The following is a 15526-nucleotide window of genomic DNA, read 5'->3' on the forward strand; positions in this document are numbered from 1 at the left end:
CATTTTAGGTCAGTTGTGTCTGCTACTGACGGCAGTGATAGTAAGAGCAGATGCTAAATGATATAACAGTGATTAATGACCTGGTTCCAGTTGCTTAACTTACATCTGGTAGAACTTTCTTACCAGAAAGACTGCTGAGTCAGTAGAAGAAATCTAAAAGTCAGTGCTAATGATTCAGTAAGTGTTATTTGACTGAACTCAGCTGGCTTATGGATTCTAGAAAAAAAACTTAGGACATTTAACTTAAAAAAATTATTCCTTTTATTCTTAAGTATGCTGATTTATCACCAAAATTGAAGGCTAAGTAAGGATACCAACATAACTTGGCTGTTTGAGAGAGGACTGAGCAGAGAGAGCTAGCTCTGTTATTGCATGCATGGAATAACTCTGATTTACTGATTAATATATGAGGTTTGTTAGAATTACCATGAAAGCACCTGTCATTCTGGTTTTGGGGTTGTGTGGAGGAGTTAGATCTACAAATAATTTCTGATTTTGGGAGAGCCAAGTGCCAGCGCATACATCATCCATGTTCTGTTTCCCTTGATCTTGGAAAGGGTAGTGTATCTACCTTTGTACATGTAAAGCTTTATGTAAAATTTCTATTGAATTTAGGTCCCTGAAAGAAGAGGACACAAGCCCAATTTTTAGTTTTTAGGTAACATACAGAAGTACATCTAACATACCTTAGTAAGTAGGTAAGTACATAACATGTCAGTACTTTACTGGCCCAAATTAGGGAATCAGGCTAGAAATCTTAAAAAAACTGATCAGAAGTCATTCTGATCAAACTATGGCATGTTTGATAGGTGAGACATTGTACTGTTGTGTTGCTGTCACTTAACAGATCACTGGAGACATCATGTAAACCCACTGAAATCTTGAAGTGCTTTATAGGGCTTTTGTCCTTGAACAGCTGCCAAATTGGAGGGTTAGGTAACTTATATGTGCATCCAGGTTGCTCTAGACCCTGTCCAACCTGGCCTTGAACACTGCCAGGGATCATACAATCAGAATCAACCAGGTTTGAAAAGACCTCTAAGTTCACCAAGTCTAACCATTGCCCTAGGACTGCCAAGATGACCACTAAACCATGTCAGAATGGGGCATTACTGCCATTTCCTCTGCGTCAGTGGCCAGGCTGCTACTTGTGAATACTGGTTGAATTGTCAGAATCAGGCAAGCTTTTAAGAAAATGGGTTTTGACATACCTGAAGATGTTCACTTGGTTTTTGAATTCGTTTCTAACTTAAGGTAACCCTGAGCTTGTTCCCAGACTGTCCACCAGGTGGCAGCAGTGCCATGTCAGAGCAGCTCGCTTTCCCTGACATCAAGTGTTAATGCACTCGACCAATCAGTGCTAAGATGATGGGAGGTAATTGGTTAATTGTATTTTACTGATCACAAGCAGAGAAAAGAAAAGGGGGGAGAGAGGCGGAAGGGGTAAAAAAAAAAGAATAAAAAATAAATAAAAAATAAAAAGGGGAGAGAAAAGAAGGGGAGAAGGAAGGTTATACCAGAAAGTCTGGCCTTGGGGCATTTGCAGATCCTAGGGTGGCACTGAAAGGTGGGGATTCAGAGAAAGCCAAGAGACAAAGAAGCCGAGCAACTCCCAGCAGCAACAGCAGCAGCTGTCAGAACTGGATATATGCACACATGCGTACATCCATGCACACACAGGGAGAATTCAGGCTGAAGCTGATGGGAGGGAGGAAGGGTTTCAGCTGTGCAAAGGGCTGTGCATTTCAGGGATGAAACTAAAAACTGAAAGAAGCGGCTGCACTGCTGGTACCGTGTCATCTTGGAAGGGAGGGAGGCAGGAAGGAAGGAAGAAAAGAGGGAAGATAACTGGCATGTGGAAGAAGATGGGAGAGTAACTCACTGCTGCGTGGAAGGGGAATCTAGCTTGTACATCTGAAAAAACACCAGGCTGAGCCTGGAAATGAGATCAGACCTGCATTGAAATAGAGAAAGGGAGGAAAAGGGAGGCTGAGACTGGAGAGCTTTTATCCTTCCTGTCTCTCTTTTCCTCTCTCTCCTCAAAGATGAAATAGAAGTTTATCCGTCTCGGTGCTGCTGGATTTGTATAGCTGCTGGACAAAAGATGAAGAGGAAGCTGAAATGAAAAGCAAAGGGTGCTTACGAAATTTACAGCTGAGAAGACAAATCACGCCTCCCTGGGCTTCCTTTGTGCCCCATTGGGGGAGTTTTAACATCAGAAGGATTTTGAGAAGAGGTGGGGCAAATGGGAAAGGGGGTGTTCAAAACACCTGTCCCAAGTGTTTAAAAAATAACAAGGTGATGGATTTATTCTTGACAGCTGGTGGGAACCTTGAATTTTTCTCTACTCCCTCCATACCTAGCTCCATTAAATGTGAGATTATGAAAATGCAGAGGAGTTGAAGGGAAGGCGAAAGGATATAACGTGGAGTTTGAAGCAAGGCGAGAGAGCTGATGCTGTGGATTGCTGGCTTCTTGCCGAAATAAAAAATTCTATTGCGCACTGGGTTGTGATTGGAAATCTAATCAGATTTTTGAAGAGGGGGGAAGAGAGACAAAAATTTTATCTTTTTGAGAGTTACAAATGAAAAATTAAATGCAAAAGGAGGTTCTTTTCTACAGGAGTGTGGAGGACAGAGAAAAAGAAGAATGGGAATCCCCATTTTAATGTGGAGACACATGGATCGGATAATTGATAGTGCAGCAATGAAAGGGGAAGAAGCAAATTGCTTGGCAAGACCTGGATCTTAAGTGTCACAACAAAATTACATTAAAAAAACACAGATGGCCATTGCTTAAAAAGAAACACAGCCCTTTCTGCTCTCCAGAGAAAAAACAAATAGCGAGCAATGGAGAGCAGTGGAACCAGAGAGGCAGAAAACATCCGAAAAAGGAAACTAGGCAAAAAAGCCACTGTGGAATGAAAAGTTTCAGAAAGGAGGAGGACCATGCATCCTCTGCAAGGATTTTGATTTTTTTCTGCTCTTATTTTAAACCACTCTTCTCCACTGAAGGCAAACATCGATGTTACCACTACAGCAATTCTACGCAGAAAAGTTGAAAGCTACAGAGAAAACAAAGGACAGAAAAGAAGAAAGCAAAATTGCTGAAGGGGGAAGAGTTCAGCAGTGTTGGGTTGGATTAGCACCTGTATGGACTGAAATTCCTGGGAAATTGCAATTGGATATAATTTATTTTAATGTCCTTTCTTGGTTTTAGTTTTGGTTTGGTTGCTGAAATGAAATAGTTTTCTAACCCTGCCCCCCACTCTGCTTTTTCGTAACCACTCAGAATTCCAGCTATGTAATCTTTGAGGATACAGTAAGTACACTTTCCTTTTTATAATATTTTGGGAAAAGACATATGCCCCATTGCCTCTCTTCTTTCTTCCTTATCCCTCTTTTCTTGGTCTTTCTCCCCCAGCTGAATTAACATTTGGCTAGGTTTTGATAATGTCTGCGGGGGGGGTGGGGGGGTGGGATTGGCGGGGTGGGGGGGGGGTGGTTGAGAAGGGAGAAAGGAAGGAATGAGGACAGAACTGAATTATCACAGTAGTTCAAATGTTCCTGTTAGTAAAACTGCAGCCTTGGTAAGATGCTGCAGATGCCTGCCTGCGTGTCTCTATAGCATTTGCAAATGTTCACTAGCAAAGAAATCTTTGGAGAAAACCCCTGCAGTGAGTGGGGGGTGCTGTCTGATTGCCCAGTCTGTACAAAGGGATGCAAGTAGCATAGAATTGGATGCACTGAGGAGGCTGGTTTGTTTATTTAGTAAGTGTTTCAAATACAGAAAGACTGTGATTTGAATGCTGGCATCCAGTCTGGCATTGCAGATTGATATAGTGTATTAACAGGAAAAAATGATAATCAAGCAGGGAGGTGAAGGATGGCTTTTGGTGGGATTGGGGGGTGTAGGGCAAGGGGTTTTCTGATTTTGAGGAGGCAGCTCTCAGAGAAATGGTATGTTTTACACTTCATTGCTAAAGAAAAAGCAGTAACAGGCAGGAAGAAAACATTCTTTTATGGAAGGGTAGTTTAGAAAACTGTACTAGCCACTCATGCCCTCCAGATCTCTTAGGAAATTCTTTGTGATTTTGTGGTGAATCCTTCAGGTTCCCAATGGACTTTCATGGTAGTTAAAGGAGGTTTACTTGGACTGACAAGCAGTGAGAGGATACTGTGGTATTAGGAGGTTTTTGTTATTATGCTGATAATAACAAAAAGCCATTAAAAGTGGCTTGTAGATGGTGCGGTTTAAAGATTAGAAATGATGTGTAACAGACCAGTAAATGTCTCTGTCTTTTCTTCTTGGAGAAATGTTGTGTGCAGATGTGGAATAAAGGGAAGATAGCACAGTGTTTCAAATAGAGGTCCTTGTTTTCCCATGGGGAATAGTGCTACTTCTGTCCCCTTTCCTGACATGACTGCTTACCTTGCAAATAGGGAATTTTCTTTCTCTTTCTTTCCCTTCTCTCCTCTCTCACCTCTGCTCTTCTCAACCTTTGCTTTCACATGCACAGTCTCTAGCTGAAAGTATTAGGCTGAAACTGGTGGAGAACAAGAGAGAGAAATAGATAATTAAATTAGCTATGGAACAGATATGGATATTTTTTGGCAGGCAAGGTGCAGGACTAGCTTTGCCACTGATTTTACTTTCCTCAAGCTGCAATATTCTGGAGGAGGGGAGAGGATGCAGGGATGGGAAAGGTGTTAGTAGAGCTGTATTTTAGCATCTTTTTCTGGCAGCATTTCCCTTTCCACAAGCTTCCTGCATGAAACAATGCAAACCAGAACTCCAGCTTCCCTAGATAAATACATAAATATTAGCATCTTACTTTTTCCCACCTTTACCCACACATTCACACTACTGCAACTTCATGTAAATGCCCTGAATCTTTTGGCATGATGGAAAAGAGACCTGACTCCCAAATGTGTCCCATGAACTTCTGTTTGGAGGTCATGCCTCTTAAATATTGGCTACTTGTAAAGGATTAAGATTTAGGGTTCAATTCTGCTCCCACAGAAATTTCTGGGAATTTTTCTTTGGCTACACAAACAAATTGGACCCCTTGTGCTGTTGTGTTTAGAAAAAGATGGAGCAGACAAAGCGAAAAATTGTTCCTTCCAGCTCCAATTGCTCTCATCTTTCTCAGTATAGCTAAATCAGTTTAATATGAAGTGCTTTGACCTCATTTATTTCTCTGGGCATATATTTTCTGGTGGGACACTAAAAGGGTAATAAGTTTGTCAGCATCTGAAAATAAGTGTGAAACTCTGGTCTCCATTCCTTCATGTATCGTCATAGGTCTGTGCACTGTAGTGGGCTACGGTTACATCAGCAGTTGCAGTAACAGAGCAGCTAAATTTATGTTAAGCTGCTGCTCGGTAATTACTGAAGGAAAAAGAAGTTGGCTAAGGAAGAGGCATCTCTAAGCTTTTCCCTGGATTCCTGTCAAGTGAACACATAAACAATAGATTTGATAGAGCAACTCCTATTTTTGACAATGGAAAGCTTCCATAGGTGCCTCATTGATTTTGGTGCAATAACTAACAGGAGGATTTGCTTGATGAGAAAAGGAAGCACTGGCAAAATTTACCTGCCAGTTTGGACTGAAATAGGCAAACCTTGTTGACATCAAGAAGCTAAGGATGCATGTCTGCTTCTAAAGAGGCAACAGTTTCACACTTCAGTGAATCATTCACTTAATACAGTAGCCAAAAGATGCATGGAACAGCCAAGAGTTTAACTCATTCAGCCTCAAGGATGGAATGAGTATGGCAAAGTGGGAATGAGCATAGTATTTTTCATCATTTGTGCTGGGGCTTATCCAGAGCCCAAAGGGCTGACCATAAATGAAACAGCCAAGAAGTCAATCAAACTGTCCAGTTGAATGAGGAACAGCAAATTTCCTCAATCATAGGCAACAGCTGGCTACTCCCTTCTAATGTGCCTGAGCATAGGTTTATCATCCAGCAGTATACGCTGGTCCTCTGGGTTGTCTCCTCTTCAAATCATTGACCATCCTTTTGGTAATGACCCCAGGAGCTGGCGTTTTGGCACTGTACACAGAACCTTTATGTGTATATTTAAGCACCAAACTCTTGTACAGAAGGAAAGAGAAAACTGCATTTGAGGGGCCTGCCCCATTAGTTCTGATTTTTTCTCCAGAAGGTCAGAGATTCTTGGCAAACTGTAAGTTAGTAATGCAATAGGGCAGCTAGTCAGTGTCTTTTCACATGTCAGGAATGACTTGCACTGATCTAGAATAGTGGCAGGTTCAGTTTTCTGGAGCAGCAACTTTTATGTCACAGTATATCCCAGCCTGATAAGCAATGATGAGTGAAAAATACACTTTCAGATTGGGTAATATCCATGAAAGAGTGCTCTAGATGTGAGCCAATACAAGCAATAATGTGGTGCTGAAGGAAAAGAAGGTGATTCCTGAGGTACTTATTTGGCTTCCTACATATAGGGTTTAAAATTATTTACCTAGAAAAACATCTCCCATTTGACATGAAGGTTCTTGCTGTAGCAATATGAGACAGGAAGGTTTTGAATGGGTCTCAGAACAGGATTTTAGCACATTTTGAGAGAGCTTTGTGCTGGTGGAAACTCCCAAGCCTGAGGAGTGAAGCTGCAGTATATTCACTGGAATGCACTGTGCACAGCAACAGTTTGCAAGAAACTCCACCTTGGTCTCACCAATGTGCCTTCATCTTGGCTTGGGGATATCCCTTTGCTCCTGATTGCTAGTGGGGGAACAAGGAGAGGGAGAAAGGTGCTGGAATTAGTGCCATTTGCAGTCTGGGAGGAAAATGACTCTGAAGAAATGTGATTAGTACCCTCCAGGTCATTTCTAGAGTAGTCAAGCTTACTGGACTTTGGGTTACTATTAGCAGGGCCCCTCTTTCTGCATCCCTATCCATCCTGTAGCCAGCTGCTCTATGAAAAGCATAATGAAAACCAAGCTTTCTTCAGCTATAAAGTGCTGCCCCCAGAGGACAACCCAGATGAGAAGGATTTAGTAACAGCAGGAGCCATGGTATTCTGGAAACAGCCTTGTAGCATGCTTGAGTCTAACAGTGTGGATCCTTGGAAAGGATCCTGCCTCCACTTTCTGTAGTGACAGAAGACATTGGGGTTTGGCTTGTGACGCTTTGGAGTGCTTTATTTCAAAGACCCATATAATGGTTTGGGTTGGAAGGGACAGTAAAGATCATCTAGTTCCACTCCCCAAATTATTTTATGATAACCTCTCCATTATTAAATGATGCTATTGAGAAAGGAAGGGTACCTGTTATTTAGCTGTACTATCACGGTCACCCCACAATCTCTTCTCTTGGGAGATAGAAATTGAGATGCAAAAGGGAGGATGAGTGTGCTGGTGGTATGTTTTATTTGATATTCACAAGCTGCAATACATGGAAATGAATTAACGTGCAGCTCCTGGTAGGAGGCCAGGGTACCTCTCTATCTGTTAGAGGAAAAGTCAAAAATCAGACACTTGTGCATGCACACAGTAAAAGAGAACTGGGATTTACATTTGGTATCCAAGGAAGTGAAAGCAGAATACGAGAGCAGAATACTGCAGGGCTTTCTGTTCATTGTTTAAATGTTGCCATAGCAATATCTCAGGGCACAAGTTACATGTTTTCCACTGCTGGAGTTGAGCTTTTTTTCTCTTCTCTCTTTCTGTTTTTTCTCTCTTTTGATATACACAACAACCAGGGGTATCTCCACAGAACTTTGCCCAGCAATAGGAAAAGGTGTTTGAAGGCTGCATTATTGGTTTGCATGTGTCTGTTCTTCCTTGTCACTTGTTAATATGCTAGAAACCCAATTAGGAGGAAATTCTTGGATAGAAAAAGAGTGTGAGGCTCTTGTTGTTAGGACATCGAATATATTACAATATTTTGTGTAGTGGAGCTATTTTAATTGGATAGCTGCAGGCAAGCAAAATGTAGCAGTAGCTGACAATTAGAAACAACAGTGAACTTCCCAATACTGAGTCTATACCTTGGGCAGAATAAAATGCATTTCAGGTACATACCAGAGCTTCTGTAAATTTAAGTACTATCACCACTGTAAGAACCCTTGAAATTCTGTTTCTATAGTGCTGAGACAAGATTTACCTTTTGCTGCTTGGGAAAGAGAGAGAGGCATCATTAGACCACTAAATAAAATCTCCCATAATATTTGCTGCAGAGCTTGTACTTGGTATGTTAGAACTGTGGGGGAGCAATATAAGCAGGAAAAAAAGAAAACTTAAAAGGAAACCCCAAAACAAAGCAAAAAAAACCTCCAGCAACAATGGTTTTACATAAAGTTTACTCAAAAGTCTCACTCCAAGATAAACTGAATGAATGTGGGTTTGTCTGCAAACCAGCAGCAATTCAGAGAATTTAGTAATGCATTTTGTGGTTGAGGGGTCTCTTTTCAATTATTTGGCAGCTATGGAATCCATACAGTTCTGTGTATTAAAATAATCTTCAACAATAAGGAAGTTGTTTCCTTTCATGTTTGTATGGACAGTATAATATGAACTGACATCTAGAAGATCCAGGATTTGGTGTTTTTCCTTACCATATGTATAAGGATGATTGCTCTAATGGTCAGACCTAATCCTGAAAACTAGTGGTAGTAATTTTCAGGAAGTATTACTATAGTTCAGATCTCCAGTGCATTTTTTTTTTATGTGCAAACTTTTTTTTACCTTTGTGTCAATAATCTCTTCATTCACATGCTATGTTACATAAAATAAAGGAAACCACATAAACAGCCTCTTTATTGATGACGGGAGTGTTGCATGTGACTTGGAGCAACCTGGTCTAGTGGAAAGTGTCCCTGCATGCGGCTGGGGGTTGGAACTGGATGAGCTTTAAAGTCCCTTCCAACTCAAACCATTCTATGATTCTATGAGTGCAGCATGAGTAATACAGCACAGATTTCTTCACACTGCTTATTATTGCATCTCAGTGTCACAGAACAAGTGAAGTGAGACCAACCAAAATTTATTTTTCAAACTCAATTAAAACTGCATCAACGTCAGCTACAGATTAGGAATGTTACATGGATTTGTCACTACACTGCTGACTCAAGAATTGAGTGTTAAGGTTTATGGCTAATGATCCAAAGTGCACACTCACCTAAAAAGGGAGGGTTCTTATCTTGAGGATTTTCATAGAATCATAGAATGTTGCATTTGATGAAACCAAAGGGAGAGTCCCTAACTGCAGACAGCTGCTCCAAGCAGGACCAACACCAAACAGCTGCCCAAGGGGCTACTTTTGTACTCTGGTCAGGTCTGATCTGTGGTCAGATATGGTCACGTACCCTCCCCAATGGGCTCAGGACCCAACTTCCTCACCCTTGTACCTGTTGGCCACCACCATGTGGGCATGACAAGAGCTGCAGTGGGAAGTTTTCAGAGGCTTTTTTGGGTCTTAGTGGCACTAAGTTTTTGCAGGGGTTTGTTAGGGTGGGTTCATCTGCCACATTCAGTCAAGACCTTAAGCTAAAGACTGCCTTAAGACATCAAGCAGTCACTAATTCTGATCATGTACATTGAACTTCCCCCAGCATTTTTGAGATGGCTAAAAAGGTGGCCAGCTATGATGGGGATGAGAGTTACTTACCTCATTCATCAGGTACTGTGCTACTGCCCACTCATTAGATTACTGAAGCCCATCAGATTCCATTTATCTTGACTGTAATTTGAAGTAGGGAGCTAGGGATGAAGGTTTCATTGTTATTGGGTCTTCATCAGCTACAGATCAACATATTGCTTTCTTTTTAATCTCCAAAACCAACTGTTAATGGATAGGTGGAAGAGACTGGTATGGTAGTGTTTCTCTAATCTGGTACAAGTGAGAATTCTGTCTTGTAAAGAATTAATCAAAAGGATTGTTTTGATTTTTATTCACTAATGCCCATATTTCTGTTCTAATACAGCACTGCAACATGCATAAACTAGTTGGTTCTGTAATAACTCTCTGGTGCAATCAGTTTCATTCCTTTTAAGCTTCTTTCTCTTCTGTCGCTCTGCAAAGATAAACCCTGTCCTGCTCCAGCTAATGTCAATTGGAGCTTTAGTAACTACTTCAGCAGGATTGATTTTTGTCTGATTTTTCCTTCTCCTAAGTGAAGTATAAAACCTGTTGTAGTCCCAGAAATAGACACAAAAAGATGATCCAAATGCCATTTCAAATTATTATGCCATAAACTTCTAAATATTCAAATGTTCCACATTGCCTTTTCAGTTCCTGGACGGCCCTCCAGGTATTAATGCTTCCTTTTCATTAGTGTGTAATGTAATAATTGATACATGAACTAAGTAATCGGGCCCTTGTTATTGCCACAGTAAAATCTTGATCTCTATTAACAAAATACAGTATTTTCTAAAATGCCATATTTTAGAGCTGAATTTTCAGTGTCTAGGAGAATTTAGTGATGGTGTAATCTCTGTGCTTTGACTATTCACATCAATAACTGAATAATGTGACATGTTATAACCAGTTTATAACAACTGTTGTGTTACAACAACAAAAGAAAAAGTTTTAGTTTACCTTTTAAAGGCTAAACGAGGCTCTCCAAGGACAGAAAGGGGTTAAAATAGGGAGCCATCATTTTTCTTCCTGCAATCAATGCATGTTTCAGATGATGTACACAAAAACATGTTAAACTCCATGAGCTTCTTTGCCAAAGGGTGATTAGGTTTTGTTAATTTTTTTTTTTTTGCATAGCTGCTTGGTTGTACAATAATTTTCTCTCTCACTACTCTGTGAGCCCTTATGGGACAGGCAGGTTCTTCTACAAGTGGGGTTATATATAATTTTTCCAGAGGCAAGTTTTTATATTTGTTACATCATTTAAAGAACTGAGGTTCCTTTTTGTTAGGGCTGTTGATGACACAGCTACTGAAGGGGAAGGATAGTGACCCCATTAGCCTTTCAGGTTGCTCATACACAGTGCACAGCCTACTACTGCTGTAAGAGGTTTATTGCATTTAATGCCCATGTGAATTTTGACTGCATATGGTGCAGGGAATTAAAACTATAATGTATTTCTCTTCTGAACTGGAAAAAGCCTAAAAAATCTCACCTTCAGTGAATGTTCATGCTGATATCTCTCTTTCTGTAATGTACAATTTACTGAGCAGTCTGCCCCTGAAGATTGAATTCTATACATTAAGTAAAGGCCTGGAGGTATCTGTTAAAGACTACTGAATCAAACCATAGGAAAGGACGGCTTAGTCCTTAGTAACTTCCTGTAACGTGGAAAAAAAAATTGTATTTCTTAATGGGAAATTTCAGCTTTGGGGATCTCATGCAGCAGTAGTAGAATGTCATTACACCTGCAGAGAAATATAATTTCCTGTCACGAAAGGTATTGTATCTGATTTAAAGTATCATCTAGATAGGATTTATTGTGTCAAAGAAGCATGAAGTTGATGATTTCCTATAGCAAATGAAAGAAAAAATGCAGCCAACAGTGTTATTTCAGAAAGACCTATCTTCTAAACCTGAGGAAAACAGTAAAGAAAACTGATTGAAGAGAACATATAAACAGAAGGTTGTGAATATAAACTGGACAGTTTCTAGGAATATAGTGGTTTGCCAGAGAAAAAACAAACTCCTAAAAAGAGTTTACATTTGACTATGAGTCTGTCTTTGATACAAGCTAAAATATAACAACTAAACCAAAACCAAAACAAACCAGCATATAGTGGGAAAAATAAAACCACCAACCCCCAAAAAATCAACCAAAAAAAGCCCCACCCCACAAACAGCAAAATAAGTAACAACCCTATAAAAAAATAAGGTATAAAATGAATACAGTTAATGTGATAGGATAGAAATATTGAGGTTGGATGGTAGGCTCAGAATTTACCAGAACTGAGGGACTATTCCTGTTCTTATTGCTGCTTTTTTTGAATACATTCTGTGAAGAGTTACTGGCAGTAGTGATGCAGAACTGACAGAAATATTCAATTAATGTTTCTATTCTGGAAAAATCATGATTAAAAGTCCTTATCCTGAAAGGAAAAAGCAAGTAAAAGGATATTGGAAAACATCTATTAAGGATAAATATTTTTGAATCAACAGTCCTTTTATACTTTTCCAAAGAGTACTCTACAGTATATACTTAGCAAACATTCCAATGATAAAAGTGTATTGAACTGTGTAATCATTGACCATTTCGTTTGACATAAATTTTAGGCAACATAACAAAAATCCAACACAGGATTCAGGTGACAGAAATTAAATCAGGGGAAATGTTTAACAGCAATAGTATGGTTTTACGGGAAGTATTTCATAATAATAGAATCATAAAATGGTTAAGGTTGGAAAGGACCTTAAGATCATCTAGCTCCAGCCACCCATTTTCTACTAAGCAACCAATCTGAGTCTATGATGATACTGCAGGGTTGTTAGATAGAAGTTACCATGAAAATATAGTGCATTTAAAATACTCAGGATGCTGAAGTATCTTAGAAGTACTGGTGGGATATTCAAAACTAAGTATTGCGGGGAAATATGTTTGAATGGATTATACAGATATTGTAACTCTTTTTATAATATTTGTATCAATGATCCAGATGGATGATTGACCAAAAATTACACTTAACGAAGTGTAGGGCCCAGAGCTGGCAAAATAGCCTAGGTAAGAATGGCTGCTATCATGGAAATGTGGGGGTAAACTGCACGAATAAGATAACTGAGTTAACTGAGAGGACATTTCCACAAATTGATAATCATAGAATCACAGAATGGTTTGGTTTGGAAGTGACTTTAATGCTCTTCCAGTTCCAACCCCCTGCCATGGGCAGGGACACCTTCCATTAGACCAGATTGCTTCAAGCCCTATCCAACCTGGCCTTGAACCCTGCCAGGTATGGGGCAGCCACAGCTTCTTTGGACAATCTGTGCCAGGGCTTCACCACCTTCGTAGTAAAGAATTTCATAGAATCATTCAATTTCATAGAATGGTTTGGGTTGGAAGGGACCTTAAATATCCCCTAGTTCCAAGCCTGTGCTGTAGGCTAAAGAGGAGAATTTAAATGAGCAAACGAACAAAACCAAAACAAAAACATTCTAAAATAAAGCTTGGGAAAGTATAAAAGAAGCGTGAAACTGTTTAAGCATGAGTGGCTGGGCAAGTGAGTGAAACAGAGAAAAAGCCCTCATTTGACACCTCCAGATGTTGCCCCATGTCATTGCCACCTTTGACTTAGTGTCTCTGAGCTGCCTCTGCACTGGATGCTGTGAGGAGCCTTCATCCAGGTAGTGGAATGACAGCACAGGGTGCACCAAGCAGCGACCCACATGGACTATGAGTGCTTTCTTCCCAGCCTGTGCATTATCAGATAATGCAGGACTGCACAGAGCTGGACCACAACTGTTTCAAGAGGAGGAGTGAGCAAGTAGGGCAATCTGCATTCCAAGAAGTGGGGATGTGCTTGTAACCCACATGGCCTGTAATGATATCTGAGTGATATTACTTTGGGGGATTAATTATTTAAGGATATTTATAAGTTTTTTTATGTGTTTACTGTTATTTTGTAGGTATCTAGTACTGTAGTTTATCTGTTGTATCGCTGATCCTGAGCTGGCAGTGAGTGACGGTTAATTAAAAGTTGGTTATAGCGATGTGATTTGAATCACATGAATTGAGAAGCTCTTCCTTACAACAGTTAAGTGTCAGCACCATGATAAATGAGACAAGGGTACAGAGTGATATTGGATGCAAAGTGTTACGTATAAAAAGAACAGATCCAGAATATACCTTCGGAATGAGGGAAACTTATCTGCAAAAACAAGTCTGAAAGGAATTTGAGATCATAATAGGCAAGAAATTCCACATTAGCTCCTACAGTGATAGCATTAAAAGAGACTATGTCATGCCCCTTGGCTAAACAAGCAGAGAAGCAGAATAGTGATTTTAACAATGTCAGCAGGAAAACTAGAATGATCTTTACATTTCAGTTTTCCAGGTTTTGAAAATTATGCTGAAAAGAAAGGAAAGACACAAAAATACTGAGTGTTGGGGGAAAAAAAAATAATTGATGCTCAAGTTTTAGTGTATAGATTAAGAAACTTGAGAACTGATGTGATTATTGTATGAGGGAAAAAATAGATGTTCAATATTTTCTAATATAGCAAATAAAATTTGAAGAAGCAGCAAGCTTCTGGAAGCTGAAGTCTCATAAATTTAGATTTACAATTAAGTGTAGATTTTTAATGGTGAAAATAATTCCTGATTTTTAAAATTGCTTAATGTAGTTACATTTACTTTATCTCTTGGATTACATGTGTACAAATCGGATGCCTTTGAATCAGAATCATAGGACTTCTTTGTGGAACACTGTTGTGGTGCAGTAGGCATTATTGTGTTTTGTACATTTGGATATTCAGAATGGCGGAGTAAATGGTTCTGAGATCCCTTTATTCTCAGCTGGTGACTCTGCAGGTAGAAGGAATGTAGCCTGGTCATTCAGAACCATGCTTCCAACCCCATCATCAATAAACATGTTTAGCTTGCAATGCACAGATCATACCAAAGGATTTCACTAAGAATTTGTGATGTCATTATAAAATCACTCCCATTTGTGGACTTGACTTTACTTGTTTACTTCTTTTGCTAACACATTTCTTGGTTTAGGGAGATAGGGAAGAGGAAACACGTAAGCTTGCCAGTGCATTTCTGTATAATAGCTGTTGGTAGTGTAGGTTGTATTTTATAGTCTCAGTGGGGTGTCTTCTATAATTTCTAGTTATTTGTCACCTGATTTCTTGGACATGATGTGTTCAGAACTTTTCTAAAAAAAAAAACAAACCCAAAACAACAAACCCTGATGGAAATATAAAGCAAAGATACATATGATTCTATGATATTTCATACTTACAGGTGAGGTTGGTGGTCACTTTCTCTGTTTAGTTTTGAGTTTCATAAAGTGTTTCATAGTTCACAACTGTGTTTCCTACATTCAAGAGCCTTCTTGGAGTAGTGGGCAATTTCATTGTTACAGCTGAATGTAGTTAGCCTGAGAGGTCATGGGCTGTGAGAAAGTATTCTCTGAGGTAGCAAAGGACATTTCTTCAGAGGTAACTGTATTCAATTGCTATCAACTACACATTGTTAACGCGTTCTATGTCCTGAGATATCCAGTCCTTATTTCTTTCACCTTTTCTGAAAAACTCAGCAAAATTGCAAGTCTTAGGAGATACTGACCTAAGTACTGACTCCAGAGTGCATTATCTGTGATGCTTCAGCAGTACCAGTGTGCCAGAAGCTTACTTTGAAGTCTCAGGTTGTAACAGTCATACATCCTTTTTAATCTTTAGCCTTCCTTCCATTGCTTACTGCTCTCCACCCATGTTATATATCAACTACAGCTAAAGAAATATAAACTAATGGTATATTTTAGATACCAAATTTAATTTTCTCCTCACTACTGTTTAGGCTGTCGCCAGATAAGGTAATAGGACATATTTTCCCAGTAATGCAGCTTCATAAGATGCTGTTC

At 39.6% G+C, this 15526-nt stretch overlaps 1 protein-coding gene across 3 annotated transcripts in view; it reads left to right on the plus strand.

Moving 5' to 3' along the window:
- LOC130605698 (leucine-rich repeat-containing protein 4C) overlaps nucleotides 1-15526 on the plus strand; it is a 242186-nt gene that overhangs the window by 138625 nt on the left and 88035 nt on the right. For 2 of the 3 annotated variants that reach the window (XM_057421403.1, XM_057421405.1), the window contains exon 1: nucleotides 1538-3321. The exons of the other annotated variant lie outside the window; for it this stretch is intronic. The gene's annotated coding sequence lies outside the window, so the exon portion shown is untranslated. Of the gene's footprint in view, nucleotides 1-1537; nucleotides 3322-15526 lie in introns of those variants that run through there. 3 annotated transcript variants of the gene reach the window in all.

The sequence above is a fragment of the Pezoporus wallicus genome, unplaced genomic scaffold (assembly GCF_028554395.1).
Source record: "Pezoporus wallicus isolate ANWC-B61680 ecotype Strahan unplaced genomic scaffold, APGP_CSIRO_Pwel_v1 contig_5042, whole genome shotgun sequence".
Lineage (NCBI taxonomy): Eukaryota > Metazoa > Chordata > Aves > Psittaciformes > Psittacidae > Pezoporus > Pezoporus wallicus.